At 40.4% G+C, this 20,770-nt stretch overlaps 1 protein-coding gene across 3 annotated transcripts in view; it reads right to left on the bottom strand.

Moving 5' to 3' along the window:
* OTUD7A (OTU deubiquitinase 7A) overlaps positions 1-20,396 on the bottom strand; it is a 145,846-nt gene extending 125,450 nt beyond the window's left edge. For all 3 annotated transcript variants that reach the window (XM_082489109.1, XM_082489111.1, XM_082489110.1), the window contains exon 1: positions 20,320-20,396. The gene's annotated coding sequence lies outside the window, so the exon portion shown is untranslated. The remainder of the gene's footprint in view (positions 1-20,319) is intronic.
* Between the last annotated feature and the right edge of the window lie 374 nt (positions 20,397-20,770).

Genomic DNA, 20,770 nt, shown 5'->3' with positions numbered 1-20,770 from the left:
GAAAAGTGAATAAAGCAATTTGAGAACATCCCTAGACAGAGGGAAGTGCTGCTAATGTCAGTGGGAGGGAGAGGCTCAGCGAGAGAACCGTAATGTAAGTAGGACAGGGTGAAGCTCTTGGGTTCCAGGCCAAATCTTTCAAACCCGATGCTCCAAATGAGAGCCCAAAGTCTAAATTTAGGTGTCTAAAATTAAAGTGGACTATCTAAGGGGTCAACTATCTGTAGCTTACAGTTAATTTAAGAGACAGTATAGTTACTCAGTTGTGTGAAAAAAACAAATCATTGTTTACATATAGAACTCATGTCCTAAGTCTAAGGGCACATATAATCATTTTCTGAACTCCATGCCTCAATTTTCCCCAAAGTTAAATATTTTTCCAGACACATGGGTCTCCTTGCTCATAGTATTCTCAATATCAAAACCCTTCTTCCAGAAATAACAGGGCATGCTTGTCAAGGCTACTCACGATAGATTCTTCATTTACCGTGGACAGCAGTACAACTGATTGACACACATACTAAGCAGCTGTTCCTTTCCAGTTTTTATAAGTTTGGCAATTATCCCCTATGCACTCCCTTACTCCCCAGTTAAGTGATCTATCAAGGGAAGAATAAGGTACAGTTCTGAATCTGAGTGTTAATCCTCCAAATAGTCAGTAAACTAGAGTTGAGAATGACTGGAAGTTTTAGAACCGCCACTGCTGAAAGACGCAAAGATGGGTTAATAGGACGTGGGCATTTAGAAAGCATCCGGTTCCAAAGGGTTTTAAAAGAAGATTTTAAATAAGCTTTTTTTTTTTTTAAACTCTTCTCTCAGTCTTTGGAGAAATTTTTAACAGAACCACAAAATAGAAAGCATTTTCTTGCCTTTCCCAAGCAAGAAAGAAACAGCCTCAGAGATAGATTAGAAAGATGACATCCAAGATTAGGTGAGAAATCTATTGGGGACTTCATTTCTATCGCATTTCTGCTACACACATCAAAACACGGCCCACTGTGTGTTTTACCTGTTGTTAGAAGATGCGGAGTATTACATATCCTGGCTACAGCACCTGACTCTGTAGCTCAAGCGGAGGAGAGACATGCTGTTGGTATTCTATGTCTGCACTTCAGCACCTGATATATCAATCAAGATGGTGATTATCATAATATCATTTTACAAATATTCTTTATGAGGTAGGAAATATTTTAATAATACGAGATCTTAGATGATAAGCCAATAACCACAAAACCACTCAGCAGGAACCTAATTCTCTTTCCAGGGCCAGGTTTGCTACAAGAAACATCATGTAGGTTTGTATATGACATTCACCGTCTTGTACAAAGACAGACTATTTGTGACAGTTCAATCACATCTTGCGACTATGGGGTTGTTTTCATCCCAGGTCATATATATGAACAAAATAATGAGGTGGGCTTTTTTTGGTCAATTAAATTGCCAATCCTTAGTGCTAATGATATTTATATTAAACAGCATATTTTCCTATTCAAAAGAATGCAAAATTCATCTTTGTAAGAATACAGGTTCTGTAACTTCAACAGCTTTCTTGCTTCTCAAAAAATTTCTTTCCCCCATAGGGAAAAAAAAAAAACCAAACCAACAAAAACTCAAAGGAGAAAACAAAACAACAAAAAAAGGCAACTTTAATGCACTGTGTTTGTATTATGCAAAGGCCCTTCCCCATCACCTGATGAAAAAGCAAGTAGTTTTACAGGGGGTATAGTTACATGAAGGTTAGTTTCTTTGTCTTTCCAGGATGACAGAAAGAAGCTTTTATTGAAAGTGTAAAATTATGGGGCTTGATTTTCATCAAGTATTTTGTTTAATGCACTAAATTATGCCAAAAACCTAGAAAGCATTCAACTTGCCATTAGTAAGTAGCTACATTCTCTCATTTTAACTGAAAAAGTAGTCTAGACAAGCTACTACTATATCCTACAGTTTTCAGATTTCCTGTGATTGAATAACAAATTGATAAAACATTTTGGTACAGCTGTAACTTTCGACAGATGCTAGCTATTTCTTTATTTCTAAGATTGTAAATGAGTCCTAAGCAAAACGTCATTGGCACCAAAACTTTTTAAAAAACCTAGCATTTAGATGCTTTACCACAACCAAGATAAACAATGTAGAATAGCTGCTAAAGCTTCATTTTGTTAAGTCACGAGACTGTTTATTTGGAACAATAAATAGCCCATACGTTGCTTGGCTGTCTAGTAATCCACACTGAAAGTATCTCACATGAAAATGGCTTGAGATTTTGGGCAGAAACTGGAAAATGATTATGGCACTCATACCAGAAGACTGCAGTGGTTCTGTGAGCATATTATGCTTTTGTGGAAAGGGAGGGGAAAAAAGAAAGGAAAAGCCAAACAAACAAAACCACCAACAAACAGAAAAATTAAACACCCATGGTGCAACATTAGAAAAAACCCAAACAAATTCAAAGACGATCCACACTGAAGAGTATAAAAAAGCCCTGCATCATTCACTCCCTAAAAACCTCATTGCCTCCCAAATCTTCACCCTTGGGAAGCTTCCCCCTACACCACATCCCCACCACCCTCCCTGCTGTGAGCAGAGGATGGCTGGCTGGGGGAGGAAGGGAGGGCCTGTGGAAAAAGCTGAACACCAGCAATGGCACGCTACCCTCTTCTAGATGTACATGCCCAGAGGTGCATACACGTGCACATAAATACATGCACACACACACACATATATATATTTATTCTATCCTAACAGCATCTAAACTCTTGTGTGGCAAACACCCTTCTCTGCCACAAATACGGAGAAGGCTTATCGCGTAGAACGTGTGCTTTATCTCATCATAAAACGTGACATTTTACTTCTCCAAGCATTCCTGACCCCTTTTCTCTAATTGATTAAATTAGAAGTAAAAATACATGAGGACGTCTCTTTTGGTTCTGCCATGGAAGGAGAGCATACTGCCCAAGAAGTACTTTGTGATTTCTTTCTGGATCGAACAGCAGAGGTGCTTCTGAGCAGCACTGAGGTAAGCATACATTCTGCGACTATTCCTTCGGTTTCAGCCAGCAGCACAGTTCTTGGAGCTGGCTGAAACATTCTCAATAAAATTTGATACTCAGCAGCAGAAAAGATGCTAAACCAACAGAAGAAACAACCAGACTCCGTATTTTTTTCTCTTGGGAACATTGGAGGTGCAGGTAAACCACTGACTCCAATAAAATCAGCAGAACCAAAAGCTGCAGAAACAGTGCAAGGACAAAGCAAGAGATGAGTATCTGTTCCTTGAAAGGCCTATGGCATGAGAAAATGAAGTCTCCTCATCTCTGAAGCTGTTCTTTATATTCCAAATGTTTTCTCTACATATCCTGAAATGCAGAAATAATAATCAGAGAAAGTACAGCACTGCTTCTACAATGCGATCTAAGAAAGACCTTTAATACCTATTTCAAATATAGAAGCATTTTAATCATAGAAGAAAGTTTTTGAATGCTAACAGTGAGATGCACAAGCAATGCTTTTGGACCTCACACCCCCCAAAATGCTTTCTGAGGCCAGTTCCCTCCAGAGCGACCACCAGCTAGACTGCTGACCCCGAGAAGAGAGGGGGAACTCGACCCTTCCCCAACCCAACAGGGCAACCCCCCCACATTAACCACGCAGGGAGCACCAAAGAAAAGTTCATCACAAAAAGTTAGATGAAAAGTTAAAAAGAAATAAACAGAACTCACAATATGAACAAAGACATTTTCCTGCTACTGTTAGGCGACCTTCCTTTTTTAAAAATTTTCCTGTATGTTTCCACACATATAGTCAATAGGGGTGTCTTTTGCACGATTAAAGGACTGTAAAGCTACCTGAAATTTGTGACATGAAGTACTGCAGCATGTGAAAGTTCTCACATCATACAAGATCTCCAAATAGAGTAAACCCCGAAACGGCCATATGAGATGTAAACTAACAGTCACATGCTGTCTTCTCCTGTTTCGGCACCAATCCACGTTCTGATTCCTTCCCTACCAAGTGATCTTAGAAATTAAGTTCCTGTAAGAAAGATGCAAAAGCTAGATAGTCATGTTAGTGAAGATCGGAGACTATGACAAAGTGAATGAAGGTTTTCCTAGTGGCACCAAACATAGCTTTTGGCATAAGTACATTAGCTGCTGTCATAGCGAAAAGAATACCTTCAACTGCAAATGGTAACAGGCATCAGATAATTGGGCATATGTGTGCATCTGTGGGTGAATGTCTGAAACTGAATTTGAACTCTCCAGCAGGAGAGTGGTACTTGCTGGCTGCAGTCTGTGCAGAGTGCTCGTAAACTTTGATAACACCTGGACTAAACAGAAGGGTCACATTCTGAATCCTCCAATTCACACAGAGGCAGAACATGCAATTTAAAGGCGGCTCACACATTGTGGTCCTACACACTGACTGTTTAGATTAGGGAAAAATAGGAGTTTGGTGCCAAAAATAAGGGTTCCCAGAAAGAAGTAGCAGTCTCAGACAGAAGAAGGGGCCAGGAAAGAAGGCAACAAAGATCACGACTGGAAGCGAGGGAAAATCCTGGAGATCAGAGCTACATGTAGACAAGCGAATGCCAGTGCATGCCCAGGGACCCTGGCCAGCAGTGCCCAAGATCTGTAACCACAAGGAGATGCACATAAACCAACACAACTTTCTACCTAGCCTTCCCAAGGAAGCTGTGAATGCCCAGCTGGGACGGGACGCCAAGACCGTGCGAAGGCAGCGCTGGCAAGCAGAGCGGGTGAGTATGCAAAGGGAATCAAGTGTGGCAAAAGCTGAAGTCTTGTCAGTTCTTAAACAAACTCTAGTATGTAGCTCCATTAGACACTGGGTTTAGCCCTATCTCACCTTGGACAGCTGTAATACTCAGTTTCCTGCTAGTTCTCCCCAGCATGCTGTGGCCTACTTTATGAAGAAAACTATCCATTTACAAAAGTTTAAGCACATTTTATTCACCATTTACAAAACAAAAACCAAAAAACTCCCCCGAGCCAGAAAATATTTACACAATTCAGTGTTACAATTGCAGGCCTCAAGTTGAAGTTTTGTATTGCAATCCCAAAAGCATTATGGTAGAAAATGGAAAACGTATTCTTTCAGAAGAAAAATTAATTTCATATGCTAGTTGGTTCTACCTCATGGAAAAACGCAGCCTACTAAATTAAAAGAAATAAATGCTAATCTAAAATTGAAGTTCACAATTAATAATAAAAAAAGTTATGAACCCACAGAGGGGTATCAAAAAATTACATTTTATTTCACGATTTCCATTTCACATATAATGAAAGGAAGCCGGCAGAAGTATAAAAGCTTGGGCAAAAAAAGAGCATCTTTGTCTCCTGGGAGTTAATTTTATGCTGTAATTGGTGAAATGCCTCTCTAAAAAGGTTATAAATGCCATATTAATTTCATTAGAAAAGCTCCCATGGCATATTAATTTAGTTTCTGGCACTGTTATTGCATCTTTTCAGATACACAAGATCTTAGGAGGTAATTTCATTAACAGTAAAGATCTGAGAAAGGCAACTAAAATATTTTAAACAGATTGGTGACAATTCAGCTTGGAAGCATGCATGTTTATTCATATACTATCATTCTCTTCCGATTAACAACACAGACACACAAGAGCTAGCAGGCTCTGCAGCTGAAATTATGTTATCCTCAAGGCTCTGTATTTGCAAAGATCGTTTGAACCGCTCGCAAAAGATTAATGACCTAATCCCTTATTTAAGGCAGGTACTCATCTTCAGTGATCACGTATGAGCTCTGAAGCCGAGCATGAAATTTAACAACTATCTTAGCTCACAATGCTAAGAAAGAAGACTTTTTCCCCCCAAACACTTTCTACACTGGGCACTGTAGGTAATTCTGGACACATAAAGTACTTTAAGTGCCAGTTTGTGAAACAGCATCGCAGCTTCTCCACCCTGGCCTTGATTCTGCGACCTGACTTACAGAAGCAGGCGTCTGAAGCCACCTATGGCCTCGTTAGCGAGTAGAGGCCAACAGAAGCTATTTATCACAGCACAAATTCATAAGACACAAATAGATCGAAAGCAAGTTCTATCAAAATAAATATGTCGATACTTACGAATCTCGCACTCTGATCACTTTTACAAATATAATATGTATATATTTGTATGGTTTAAGTCATGCTAATTCTAAAACCCGCATACGCTTACTGGTCATAAAAGCAAATTCTTTTCTCTTAGTCATGTTTTAAACCCAAGCTGTTAATTCAACTTCACTCTTAAGTCAAGAGAAAGGGAATACAAAAGAACTTCTTTAAACCACAAAGGCACAACCTGTGTGACCAAAGTTGCTACTTTTTATGCATTTGTGATATTCATTTAATGAATTAAGAGTCTGTAAAACAGAAGCGTCTTTCTGAATAGGATGTTATAGTTCAACTAGACCTATAGTTTTTTAAGCAGAAACTCCACCACCAAGTACTATATCTTCAGTGATATCAGGAGATCAGACCATAAAACCTCATAAATATCCCACCAGACTCAGAAATCTAATGAGTCACTTCTCTTCATCAAAACACTAAATCCCCGGTCAGTCAACAGACAGTCAACAACAGATGCAAAGTCTCTGAAGAATTTACCCATTAATACATAGAAACTGCATTCTGGAGTGAAAAAGATCATAAAATCATAGAACAGTTTAGGTTGGAAGGGACCTAGTTCCAACCCCCATGTCATGGGCAGGGACACCTCCCACCAGCCCAGGTTGCTCAAAACCCTGAAGATAAGCCCCCAAGATAACTTTTAAGCCCTACTCCCTGGAACGCTAAAGAAGATTTTATTATTCTTCATACAGTTGCCCATTCTTTGGGCAGTTTCATTTGAAATTTTTCTTTACAGGCACTGAAAATAATTTTTTTTATAAGATTTTTTTCGTGACCGATCATTATTCCCAAATCAGTGTAAACCCCACGATTGGCAAGCATGGGATTCATAAGACAACATGTATTTAAAGCAGTTCTACAATATGTTTAGATCCATAGCAGTAAGAATGAAGTGCAACCAGTTGCCAATCAAGTACTTCTGATTTTTTCGGGAAAATAATCTGAATCTAGAATCAAATCTGGAAATAAACCTAATAAACAAGACAGGCCTTACTAAATTAAAACACTTTTAAACCCAAAAGGTGGGAACACACAAAAAAGGCAGGCACTCAGCATTCCCGAGTACACTGCATTCTTAGACAAGCATGGATGGAAGCAAGGCACAAATGGTAGTTTCCTTTCAATAAATATCCTTCAGCACAAAATTAAGAGCAGGGATGCCACAGTACCACATATGCTCAATTAGCTCTCTCAGATTAGGAACCTTTCTAACTGATTAGTACTCACAAACTTTGATTACTCTTACTGAAGTGCAATAATTATTGAGTTATATGGTGCTTATTTTAGATTACACATTCAGTTTGTCACGGCCATGTTTCATTCTATTCCCACCCTCCAAAGTTCTTGCAATATCTATGTTGTTTTCACAGATAAACAACACAGGTACTCTCATCCAAGTCAATAATGAAAATATTAACTACTGCCAGATTCAGGACGTTTTTAGACTTCTGCACAACCCCAATTGTTTTTTCAAAGGTAGTAAAGACATGCAGAATCATACTCAGAAAAAAGCAGACGGAGCGCGTAAGCTCTCAGTTAAAAAAAGCTCACTTTTTAGGCTACCATCTGAGCTGACATGAAATACTATCTTCCAACTTCTGAATTGTCTCCAAAAATATTGTATTTATGAACAGCAATGCTTACTTGAATGCCCTAAAATCAACCAATATTTTATCACATATTCAATTCCTATTGTTACAGCAAAAAAGCAGTAGAAGGAATGCCTAGCAGAGACAAGACAGCACAAAATGTATTTGTCATAGCTTAGGAAAGACTATATAACTGCTGGTTCAGTTTTAAATAGACGTGTCTAAAGGCTAGGAAATTTACAAATTACAGAACAGAGAAAGCACAAGGGTTTGGGGCTGATATGCAGCTCCACTTTTTGAGATGTAGAATCAATACTTTGAATTGGGGTTTTACAGCCTGACTATTAATGAAGTTACAACTTTATCTGGCAGTTTAATCATCAGGACAAGAATAAACTTAAAAAAAAATACTTCATATGACCTAGAAGCCTAAATCCCATTATCAGAAGTTATGTGATCTCTTAAGGACCTGTAGTCAGCTTTTCAAGTGAGTCAAGGAGCCTTGGAAACTTTTTAAAAACTATTCTCTCTGCACAGGCCGTTGATATTATAAAATAATTCACTTTAGTCTCTTGGTCTCTCTCTCTCTCAAAAAAAGTAGTATCTTTCAGCTATTAAAACACAAAACTTAGATGTTCTGTTGCAAAACACTAATCAAAGACCTACCAAGCCACTGAACTTCAGAGCTACAGTCTGCTTTCTGTTACATTTGGTCAACTTTATCGAATCTACATACATAGGAAGATGTATTCCAGAAAAACATATTACTTTGTGAACTACTAGTAGTGTATTCAAAGGAAATGTGCTTATTCTTAACTGTAATATGTTTCCTGTAATACTATGAAAATCTGCTATTAACTTTTTGTGTAAATACAACAAACCCTCTTATTTAACATGCATTATATGCAGTGACCCAATTTAACAGTGGAAGGCTTGAAGAAAAGAAGAGCTGTTACATCTACAAATATATAACATCACTACATTCCAGCCAAACAAACAGTGGGAACACACAGAAGCAACACAGAAGGAACACTGCATGTTACTAGCAGCGATCTCCATGCAGATATTTTATTGAATGGGCAATAACCTTTTATCTTACCTTGCTGCTTAGGAATGTATAAAAATTAAACAAAAACAAAACAAAACAAAACAAAACAAAAAAAACAACAAAAAACCAAACAACTTTTCTGGCAAAATACTGTAGGATTAGCTACTTCCCTACTTCAAAATAGTTGTACGAGGTTTAAAGATTTCTACAGTTCTTTTAGTATTTTTGCTATTTGTCAATAACTCTTTCTTCTAAAACATGTGCCTGTAAGTCTTACAGCTACATTTTCAACAACCTTTTCCTTTTCTTTCAAAAAACACTAGTAGCCCCTTGTAACGATATACATATATATAGTTTTAGATACACAGCTACCACATTTCATTTGCTTTGTAACTTAAGCTGGAAGATCAAATAAAGGTCACATTTTGCATAATGATCTGTAGAGAAAGTTAAGTTCTGCTTTGGCATTTTTACATTCATAACACTAGCAAACCCCATTCTCACTGTTGCATTTAAAGGAAAAAAAAAATAAAACTGATTGTGTATAGTGCTCATTATCTCAAATTATACCATTATAATTAACACTACATTAACTTTCTCATGGTATGGTGATAAAAACAAATAAGATAACCACAAGCTACTATAGAGTTTCACTTATTAGAGATTTTTTCATCTAAATCCCAGGATTTTACTGTACAGCATTGAGTCAGTTATAAAATTACCTCCTCTTAAGACCATGAAATATACCGTACAATACCGGGAGGGCACAGTTGTCCTGCAAATCTTTTTTTTTTCCTTTCTCTCAAAACATAATGTATTTTCCATATCCAAAAAAGATATGGCTTGCAGATAAAACATCACCAAGAAATCACACCTATATGGCAAACTATTTTGGATAGTTACATTTTGCCCCACTTTAAAAGTGAATATACTGACATGGCACCATCTCAAGCAGCACAAAATAGATTTTTTTTCCATATATATGAGTCATGAGAAGTGTTTCAAAACATCTGGGACTTAATCTGAAGCTTTCCAATAGCAAAATATTTTGTTTTCCAGGTGTGAACAGAGTAATGGTAATAGTAGTGAGCTAAACGCACTTGTTGGCCATTCTCTGTTTTAGCATTTCAGCTTAAAATGTATTTTACTGCAACAATTATTCCCTCTGAGGTCATCTTCTGCCAAAGAGACTCAGAACTCCACAACTCAAAGGCTATTTTCTAGCATTATTTTACTAGGAAAGAAGATTCATTTCAGAGGTTTAGGGGAGGTGGATTGTTTGGGTTTGTATTTTTAAAGCTCCAGACCTCTTTTTCTCCAGTTCCCAAGGACTGTGGCAGCATGACTCTCAAGGAATTTGTTACAGACAGAATAATTTTCTTCTCCATTGATAAGTCTCAGATTTGTAGAAGAAAAACGGTTCACAGAAAACATGTGCATACATATGTTATTATAAATTCTCTAAGATAATAATTGGGGTAAAACCAGTCATAGGGTTATTTCTACCCACACTGACATACAGCATGCAGAGTAAAATTATGTGCCCTTCCAAACTTTTCCTCACATAAATAAAGCATCTTTTGATGGAGGTAAACTTTATTATGAAATCCAAAGAAGGATATTTCATATTTTTCTTTGATAGCTGTAAATATACATTTAATGACAACCACTTGGCTTCAGAGATATCTTCTCTTATGAGTACATACCTCTCTAGTTATACTGGATAGGAAAATATTTTATGTTAAATACGAGAGGCATATGGAATGAAAGGTAACAACTGAATAGCTCTTGAAGGAACCCTTTCTCCCATTCTCATGTAAAGCATATTTTAGGAGACAAAATTGGAGGAAAGAAAATGATAATGGCTCTGTTTCTCAAATTTTGTATCAAAGAAAGCCAAGAGATTATCAGCTAGATGCAACCATCACATCAACTCCAGATACTTACAACTGAGCTGCTCAGGCATGAATATTCATCCCCTGTGGTAGCAAAAGGCAGTGATTTATATTTCCATGTTAATTGAGGTCTACACCTCACTAGTGAAACATTTGGTGCTCCTAAGAGCTTCTCTCAAGCACCTGATCTGCATTAGCACTGGGGTAGAGCAGCCAGGCCGGCAATTCCTCAAATGGATGCACATTCATCAGCTTTTCCAGTATGACTGCATATTGCTTGTCAGCTGAAATGCGCATATCATCTTTTTGCGGTCAGAGTGCTACCAGGCCTGCAGGTAAGCAATACGTCATACCAGTAAGGCATCTGCCAGTAAATCAGTGCCTTCAGGCTTGCTTTAAGTAATGAATAGTTTGTAGCATGTGTTTATAATCACAAACAAAGCCAGTTCAAACAGACTTGGACCTCATTGCAAAGTTGTTGGTAATTCTCTCAGTTGCAAGTCCTGAGATTCAATTTCCAGTCTACTAGCCTCTGTTTGACCCATCCTCCTTTGCCAGTTACAGGGATTCTCCCTTTGAAGGGCAAAGGAACTAAGTATTTGGGATGGATTAAGCAATGGAAAATGAGTATCTCCTGTTACAAAGGTGACCAGAGAGAGACAACGTGATAGCGATTATTGTTACAAATACCACTGCTCTAGACTCTATGGTGCTACTCTTTCTTCTGCACATGCTTTTATCTATCAATGTCAGAAGAAATCTCGAACAACGTAGAATGATAAAAACGTAAACTCCTGGGCAACACAGCCCAGGAGCCACAAGAGACCTCTACATGGAGCTTCTTTAAAACAGTCCTCTCTATTGAAGAAGGAGAAAAAAAACCCATAACCTTCATAGAACATATTTTTAACAGCCTTTAGTTTCCTTCTATTCTTGCCAAGAATAGGCATCCTTTTATTAATCCTGATTAATATTTCCTGAGGGGTATGGGTCAGGCAAAGAGTAGAGTCAGGACCCTGAAAATTAGGAAAGCAAACTTCCAGCTCTTCAAGGAGTTAGTCAGCGTGGCTTCACCAAGGGCAAGTTCTGCCTGACCAACCTCATGGCCATCTATGATGGAGTGACTACACCAGTGGACAAGGCAAGAGCTACGGTGTCATCTGTCTGGACTTCTGTAAGGCGTTTGACACAGTCCCCTACAACATCCTTCTCTCTAAATAGGAGAGATACAGATTTGATGAGTAGACTGCTTGTTTGGAGGATGAGGAATTGGTTGGATGGTTGCATCCAGAGGCTAGTGGCGAATGGCTCAATGTCCAGATGGAGATCAGTGACAAGTGCCGTCCCTCAGTGGTCTGTATTGGGACCAGTGCTGTTCAATATCTTCATCAATGACATAGTGGGATCAAGTGCACCCTCAGCAAGTTTGCGGGCAACACCAAGCTGAGTGGTGCGCTTGATGCGCCTGAGGGATGGGATGCCATCCAGAGGGACCTGGACAGGCTCAAGAAGTGGGCCCGTGTGAACCTCATGAGGTTCAACAAGGCCAAGTGCAAGGTTCTGCACCTAAGTCAGGGCACCCCTAGCATCCATACAGGCTGGGAGACGAAGAGATGGAGAGCTGCCCTGCCGAGAAGGACTTGCGGGTACTGGTGAATGAAAAGCTGGACATGAGCCAGCAATGTGTGCTGGCAGCCCGGAAAGCCAGCCACATCCTGCCTGGGCTGCATCAAAAGCAGCATGGCCAGCAGGTCAAGAGAGAGGATTCAGTCCTTCTACTCTGCTCTCATGAGATCCCCCCTGCAGTGCTGCATCCAGCTCTGGAGCCCTCAACATCAGAAGGACATGGACCTGTTGGAGCGAGTCCAGAGGAGGCCATGAAGATGATCATGGAGCACCTCTGCTGTGAGGACAGGCTGAGAGAGTTGGGGTTGTTCAGCCTGGAGAAGAGGAGGCTCCAGGGAGACCTCATTGTGGCCTTCCAGTACCTAAAGGGGGCCTACAGGAAAGATGGGGACAAACTTTTAGTAGGGTCTGTTGTGATGGGATAAGGGGTAATGGCTTTAAACTAGAAGAGGGAAGATTTAGGCATTTTTTATGCTGAGGGTGGTGAGACACTGGCCCAGGTTGCTCAGAGAGGTGTTAGATGCCCCATCTCTGGAAACATTCAAGGTCGGGTTGGACGGGTCTTTGAGCAACCTGGTCTAGTAGAAGATGTCGCTTCTCATTGCAGGGGGGTTGGACCAGATGGCCTTTAACAGTCCCTTCCAACCCAAACCATTCTACAAACCTAAACTCTGCTTTGAGCATTTACAGTCTGCCTATACTCTAATGGATATCTATCTTTGTATTTCCTGCCCAAAACTGTTATACAGTCCTTATCCATTAAGCATCCTCAGTTTGGAATATTAGAGCAGAGAGATACGGGTATGATTATAGGTATAGAAGAATATGAGAGAAAAAGAAAATCAGTAAAGCACTTCTGGGTGTCTCCCAGAAGAGGATTATTTATATGAGTGCAAACAACTTTTCCTAGCCTATTTGAAACTTGGCCTCCACGTATTTAGCAATGAACAGAACACGGGAACTCTACCATGACACAAAGATGCAAGAACACTTCAATTATACAGAATTCACATCTATCTGTTTATATCTGAGGTCCTAAAATATTGCATCCATGTAAGGAAGCCTGAAGGAACAAACTCTCTATTGCTAATAAACACTTAGCTTCTACAGAACCTGTCATTCCAAGTGTTCCTCATCCACTAGAAGTCATCCCCAACTACATGGCTCAAAAATTCATTGCTTCACGCAGGTCTTTCATCACATAGTGACACTGTGTAAAGCCCAATATTTGAACACCCGATTTCCCTCCGCCTCCTGGGATATCAAAACTATACATGATTAGAAGCTGTGAGAATAACTCATAGGACCTCAAATCCTTGTGGCAAACTCTAAGTTAGACCTGGAGCTTCCCCTAAATGACTTGGCATTGACGTGCCCTCCCATGGTTTTGTTTAAAGTCTTGCTTTCACAATTATTGAATAACCAAACATGAAACACTGAGAAAAAAACAAAATTGATATAAAGCGTCTCAGCTGTTATGATTTCTGTTTTAAATTCCAAATTTTCAGGTTAACCTCACAATCGCTGAATTTAACCCCTAGTTCTTAAATGCTCAGGCATCCCAGTAACTCACAGTTAATGAAAAGGTTACTACTTCTCAATTGCAATTTCTTAACAGCAAACAGCCTCAACTTATCAAACTGCAGACACTGTATCAACCCAGCTTTATTTAATATTATCCTCATGGCCTTCTCTGGGAGACTGACTACATTGTATTTTACTTCTGTTAATTTGTGCTGAAAGAAGTTTCTCTCCAGCCCTTACTCAGCTGTACTTGTAGAACTTTTGAAACACAGGATACTCCCTGAATCTTTCCCACATGTGAAATTTATCTACAGGTTGTATATTCTATCATAATTTCTGTTGGAATTACATAAATCTTCCTTCCCTCTATACTCTACCTTTAATTCACCTGTACTCTTCCTGAGACAAAGATCTAAAGAGTTATTTAGAGAGACATGGGAGGTGATTTCATTGCTTCAAACTTAATTATAGTTTGCTAAATCAATGCTTTCTTGACACTAAAATAATCTTTTCCCATTACCACAATGTTATTTAATGCACCTGTATGTCCTCCTTTTCCCTGAAATTGACAATGTAACAGCTCTAAGACTTAAAATAGAAGCTACTGGGATATTAAATATTCTTGGGTGAGAGATGGGCAGGTTTCTGGTAAGGGATGGTAGACCTGAGACTAATTGTTCCTGACATACCCACCCACAACACTTTGGTCAGGGTTCTATTCACAGGTAAGTATGTTATTCTGATTAGAGCCAGTATGCTGTCAAATCTGTATCTAAGTGTAGAGTTTGATAGCCTGCATTTACTTCTACTGTTTTCTGCTTATACAGACTGAATCTAGTTAAAACTCAAGTTTACCACCATCAAGAATCTGCTCTTTATGCTGATCTCAGTGCTAACAGGGAAAACTATTTAACACACGGTAAAAGCTCCTTTGCAGTATCTCGGAAACTTTGAAGGCAATGTGTTTGCCCAGAAATTTAATGTGTGTGTACCTAGGCAGATACATCTGGGATCTCTCCCTCCGTGTCCTTGCTTAGCCATTTCCAATCGGGTGTAAGTACCCGATAGAGTCACTTACCACCAATAGAGAAATGAGTCATCCCAACCAAGAGACAGAGCAATCCACGTCGGGGACTGCTTCTTGCACTTTGTTTCTTGTTGCAATAGATCTCAAAAGAGATGGAAAAAGCTAATCAAGTAAAGATATTGCCTGCTATATGATCTTATTTGACATTCACAATTTGTATAGTTTGAAACAGACAAAACCCTTTACAAAGTCGGGCTCCCAGATTAAAATTCTGTCGTTACTGCAGGCACTGCCTGCAGGACGCAGTCGTTGCCCTTCTGTGCTAGAAGAGTGCTTTGGAAGAAAATTATACTTGCTGCACTATATAGAAAGTAATGACAGTAGAAAAGAGTAAAGTGACTTAACAACAAAAACCACTGCTGTAAGAAAGGCCTCTACTCCAATGCCCTTGTTCTTGACTACTAGAAGTAGTCCATGGAACGACTGAGCTGTCAGACACACACATTTCGTGTTTCAGCAGCACCCATACCAGAACTTTAGCCTGCTCTGCTGTGTAACACAGAGCAAAGGAATTTGTTCAATCATTTGTTTAAGTCAGGAATATAACATCAGCAGAGGTTCATTCCTGCTAAGGTGCCGAAACGTAAAAGATAGAAAAATAGAGAAGAATTTTTTCATTCAGATTTCCTAATAGGCAATGATTATTTTCCCAGTTTCTATGGTACTATCACCATGGCAGCTAGCCATTTTAATCACAGGCATTAGAACACGTTTCTGATAACATCATAGCAATAGCTTAGAAATATATTACATCTCCTGGTTGTATGCAGCAGTAACTACTTTGTAAATTTCCATATGACAGAGGTCACTGATGGCAGCAGCAGACATCAGGATTAGAAACGTGATATTTCAAGCCTCTAATTAAAGAACAAGTTCTCAGTGTTCCTTACTCTAATTCCGAAAACAATAGTGGAAATATAACCATTGTGACAAAAACAAGAATCAAAATTCTTTCACAGTTCGCTCAGTTTCTACAGGGGTTTTGCCCCTTCTTTGATTAACTCATGAATGCATATGATTACTCAGCAGATACTAAGAGAATGTGCAAGTAAAAAAAAAATTCACTGTAGAACACTGAGTATCTGTGAAACACTGACAGATGAAAATGGCTACTTTACCCTTGTATTTAAAAAAACAAACAAACCAACCATACTTGTTCTCCGTACAGGTTAAATGGTATCGAAGCATCGCATACAAGATGGCAATCATGGTCACAGAGTATAACTCAGTGTTCTAACATATGAAATTTTCAACATACGATGTGAAACATACTAATTTTACTAAATGTACCATGATGTATTTGCAGATACACTCATTCTGAAAAAAAATGGAAGTATTAAAAAATACTTTCAACTATAGCAATCCTCCATTTCTTCTGTAAGTTACATAATAAGTTACATTTTCAAATTATTTAGAGCAAATTCATATTCTTATCCTGGGTTTTCCAATATTTTTTTTTCAAATTAAAGTGTATTTCAAAAGGCTGGAGACTCAAAAATACTAAATGAATTTATAAACCCTTTTAATAAAAAGCTAATAAGCAAGTTCAACAGTTTCTCTATTTCAAGCCTAAAGCTTTGCCAAGGGTCCATCCAAGAAAGATTAAATAAGGTAAGTACAGATAATGTAAATAATATTCTGCAGTAAAACACTACAGCAGAGTACTATGACTAAAAATCACTGGTATAACCATATCCTAAAATAGACAGCATTGACCTCGAATAGAAGAACAAAAATCTGAAGTAAACTGAGAAGGAGACTTGACATGCATCACAATTAGCTTTGTCTCTTCAAACTACTTAAAATCAGAAATACTAATCACAGAAGCAGTTATGCTAGAAGAACAATATAAAAACAGAACTGTAAGTCAAGTCCTTCATATCTCCAGTGTCTCCATGCTTGTTAGATTAACAATTTTTCCTCCCTTGGGTCAATAGTTGCCGGAGGACAGCTAAACAAAAAGACTAGAAAATACTTGATGGTGACATAGTTGCGTTATTACATTTACATGCATACACTAATCAGTCTGCCTTTAAAATAAAGCAAATTACTTACTAACAAAAATTTGAGGACAGTTCTGCCACCTTATCTGGGGACACTCAACTTTCTCAATTTTGTGTCATACTTTGTGTCTCCAGAAACCAACAATAAAGAAACACAGGCAGATGCAGTGTAAGATCTACGCAACATTTATATCGCACTTGAACCAGTAAACTTCTACTCTTGCTAAGACTATACTGATGAATTTTCAGGCCACCTAAGCAGTCAGGTTAATCTCCCAGTTTTTTTCATTAGGGCAACACCAAGTAATTTGTTCAGAAGGTCCACATACCATTTATCTCCATGCTTTGGTCTAAATATCTCTGAATGCATTTGCATGGTTGTGCAGGACATATCAACTATAAATGAACTGGTAGACTACAAAGTCTTCAACAACAACAACAACAAAGCCTTTTCTACTTCTTTCAGTCCTCAATTTCACAACAGTTGCACTTGATATTTTAAGGGCTTGTGATTTCCTTAATTAAAAGTTTATGCTTAAATTTGCTTAATGCAAGTTCCAAGTATTTTATGAAATTCAAGTCAGAAGGAGATTCAGATTTCATGATGTTTTGGGGAATGCAGAATATATTAAACAGAGGAGACTGAATTAAACACCATAAGATCTGAGGTCTAGAGTATCTGGTGACAAATATTCTGCTGGTTCCCTTAGTCCTTTCCCTCTTTCAATCCCAACTTTCTCTCCAGCAATACATAACTACATGGGAACACCTTGACAGTGTTGTCCTCCTCCTATTAAGACTACAGGAGTTACTGTGTCTAAAGGCAATAATGAGCTAAATAACAATATGTGACAACAAGATGATATACACATTTTTAAAGTTTTTATGTGTCTATGCATTAAGTAAAAAATTTAATAAAGTACCATTTTTTCTAAAAAAACCCACAGATACGATACCAATGAACTCATACGAGACTCTAAAAGACATGATAACATCACAGTGATTAGATTTAAAACATACAGTTTTAAATTCAAATTAGATGTTCTATGTATAGTAGTTTGGCTAATTAAAACATAGATTCCCTAATTTTTTAATAGGCAACATGAATGGCAACTATGATGATTAGCACAATGGCTGCATTGGTCAATGTTCATAAGCCTGCACGCATACAGCTCTACAAAATTCTTGACCTGGAGTCTCATTCACTGAAAGTCTGTGGCCTTTTTCCTTAACCTGCCAGCATGACAGTGAGGGAGATATGCCAGGGGCAAGGAAAGGTGCTGAGGCAGGCTTACTATGGAAGGACTAAGTACCTTCCCACCTACTCATTCCATGCTTACTTGGAGCCTGTGACATCCAACCATTATCACCCTTATTTGTATTGGTAAATCAAGACTAAAATGTTCTAGATCCCATCTGAAAAAAACCCTACCTTTTTAAAAAATAAATACATTATGATTAAGTAAACAATCAGTTATTTTTGCACTATACATATAAAAATTATTAGTCTATTAGACCTGAGCCCTACTGAGCCTCATACTTGTGACAGTTAGTATATTACACATGAATTAAGCTGTCATGAAGATGCCTGAGGTTCTTGTAAACTACAAAGATAAAAATGTAGTATCACAAAAGAGCAAGGTTCACAAAAACGTCATTTCTATTCCACGTCATACCATCGTTTCTGCTGTGTGGGTATACACAGCCCACATTGGTTCTATACTCCACACCACAATCAATCTTACAGCTTTATCAAAAGCATGCAGGCTTGTAATAGAAAGTATCCCAGAGGAAGGTAGGCATTGATATTCGGGTGTATTCCAGATTCAAATGGGGAAACCCTAGCTCGCCCCTGTGCACACACACACCTGGGCAAAATCTGGCCTTCATCCACAGAAGGGAGATCATTTAGTCAATTTGCACCAACAGCAGAAAACAGAGCCAGATCCAGCCTCAACAGCTATCACACTGATATTTTAATAATACATTATAAGTAAAAAAAAACAACACTTTTCCTACCAACAGCACTTTCAATTCCAGAAGCTTAATATACTTTGCTTTAAATCTGTGCCATAGCAACCTTTTGTAAAGTCAATGTCATCTGTAAGGACTGAGTTAAAATAAAATGTGGGCCAAATTTATCAGACATTAGTTTCCTTTGGATGCAGAGCTCGGAACACTGACTGTGTGTCATCCTAGATGTGATTTGAGTTTTATTGTTGCATCTAGCAACATATTTTAAACCAGTCTATTGCAAAATACTTGCCCTGATCATCAGTTTCAAGTATTCAAGATGCTGAAGGTCAAATGACAAGTGTGAAAGGTTTCTTCCTGTTTACACTAAATTTATATCTGTATGCTACAAATTGTAGCACTACTTGGGCCTAGGGAGAGAAGCCTGAAGAGTTTGGTAAAATATGACAGTGTTATAGCTGGTCTATTTAAAGATGCGTCTAACGGCCGGTGGAAGAGACCATCCCCTCTTGCAGTGCGGAGCTATGTATGCCCAGGTAGCCACGAGCGTTGTTATTGTTCTGTGTCTGTGAGACTGACCAGGGATGAGGAACTTACTGTGACAGAACTACAGCAAAAGTAGTCAACAATTTAGTCTTTTATTTTCAGCACTGGCTCACGAGGGGCTCTGCATCTTCACGTCAGAGAGATACTTAATGAGCCTCCAGAAAGAGCTTAGAACAGACATATTCCTACAACCTCCCGGGTAAGCGTAGGGGTAGGAAGCTTTTTAAATGTAGATTATGTAAGGTCGCGTGCCTCACTGCGTTATGTTTTATATGCACGTTATACCTCACTGCACTGTACAGCACCCTGCGAACTCCAGGCGATCGTTATTCACACGGATCCTGACAGATTCCCTTTGGCAGCCCTTTCAGAGCGAGAACAAATACCACGAGCACATCTAAGATCTCTCGGAATGAGGTCAGCCCCCCCCAGGCCACCGACGGGGGTCCCCCCTGCCCAGAGCAGCCCCTCGCCCGAGCAGTTACCCCCCGGCTCGGCTCCCGCAAGCCGGGAGCGCCGCGGGCACGGAGCGGGGCGAGCGCCCGCAATGCAGAGCCCTTGCCGGAGCCCGGCGCGGAGCCGGGCGGGGGCCGAGCCGGCGGCCCTGCCCGCATCCCCGCCGCAGAGCGGGGGGCTCCCGCCGCCCGGCCTCGCCCGCGGGCTTTGCCCCCCGCCTGCCCGCAGCAGATAAGGACAGCGCCGCGGGCCGGGCCCACCGGCCGGCACCGGCCACTCGCCGCACGGGCCGGCGCGGCCCCGCCGTGCTCCCGGCTAGGGGAGGGGAGGGGAGGCGAGGGGAGGGGAGGAGGAGGAGGAAGACGAGGAGGAGGAAGAGGAGGAGGAGGAAGAGGAGGAGGAGGAGGGAGAAGCAGCCCTTACCTGCCCCCGCCGCTCCTCCCGCAGCCCTCGCTAACCGAGCTCCATCTTCCTCCGGCCGGCGAAGGGGGAGCCAGCCCAGCCGCTGCAGCCCGCCCGCCCGCCCGCCCGTCCGCCCCAGCTGCCGCCTTCCGTCACCGCGGCCCCCCCGCCCCGCGGCCGGCACCGACACACGGACAGCAAGACCCGCCGCCGCCCGCCCGTGAAGTCACCGGCCGCAGGGCCCGCCCCCCGGCTGCCCGCAGCGCCCCGCCAGCCACGCCCCGCCCCGCCCCGCCCCGCCCCCGCGGCCGGGTCCATCCCCGCGCCGGCAGCGGCCCTGCCTGGGTTTGCCCGCTGCCGAGGGGCGCGCTGGCCCGGGGCGCTGCTTTTGGTGTGTCCGCTCCGGCCTGCAGCGGCCTCTCCCACAGCCCGGTTCCAGGCGTTGCAGCACGCACACGGGTGTATTCCGTCT

This window comes from Vanellus vanellus (assembly GCF_965231255.1).
Source record: "Vanellus vanellus genome assembly, chromosome: 11".
In the NCBI taxonomy this organism is placed as follows: domain Eukaryota; kingdom Metazoa; phylum Chordata; class Aves; order Charadriiformes; family Charadriidae; genus Vanellus; species Vanellus vanellus.
This window is presented reverse-complemented; position numbering and strand designations above follow the sequence as displayed.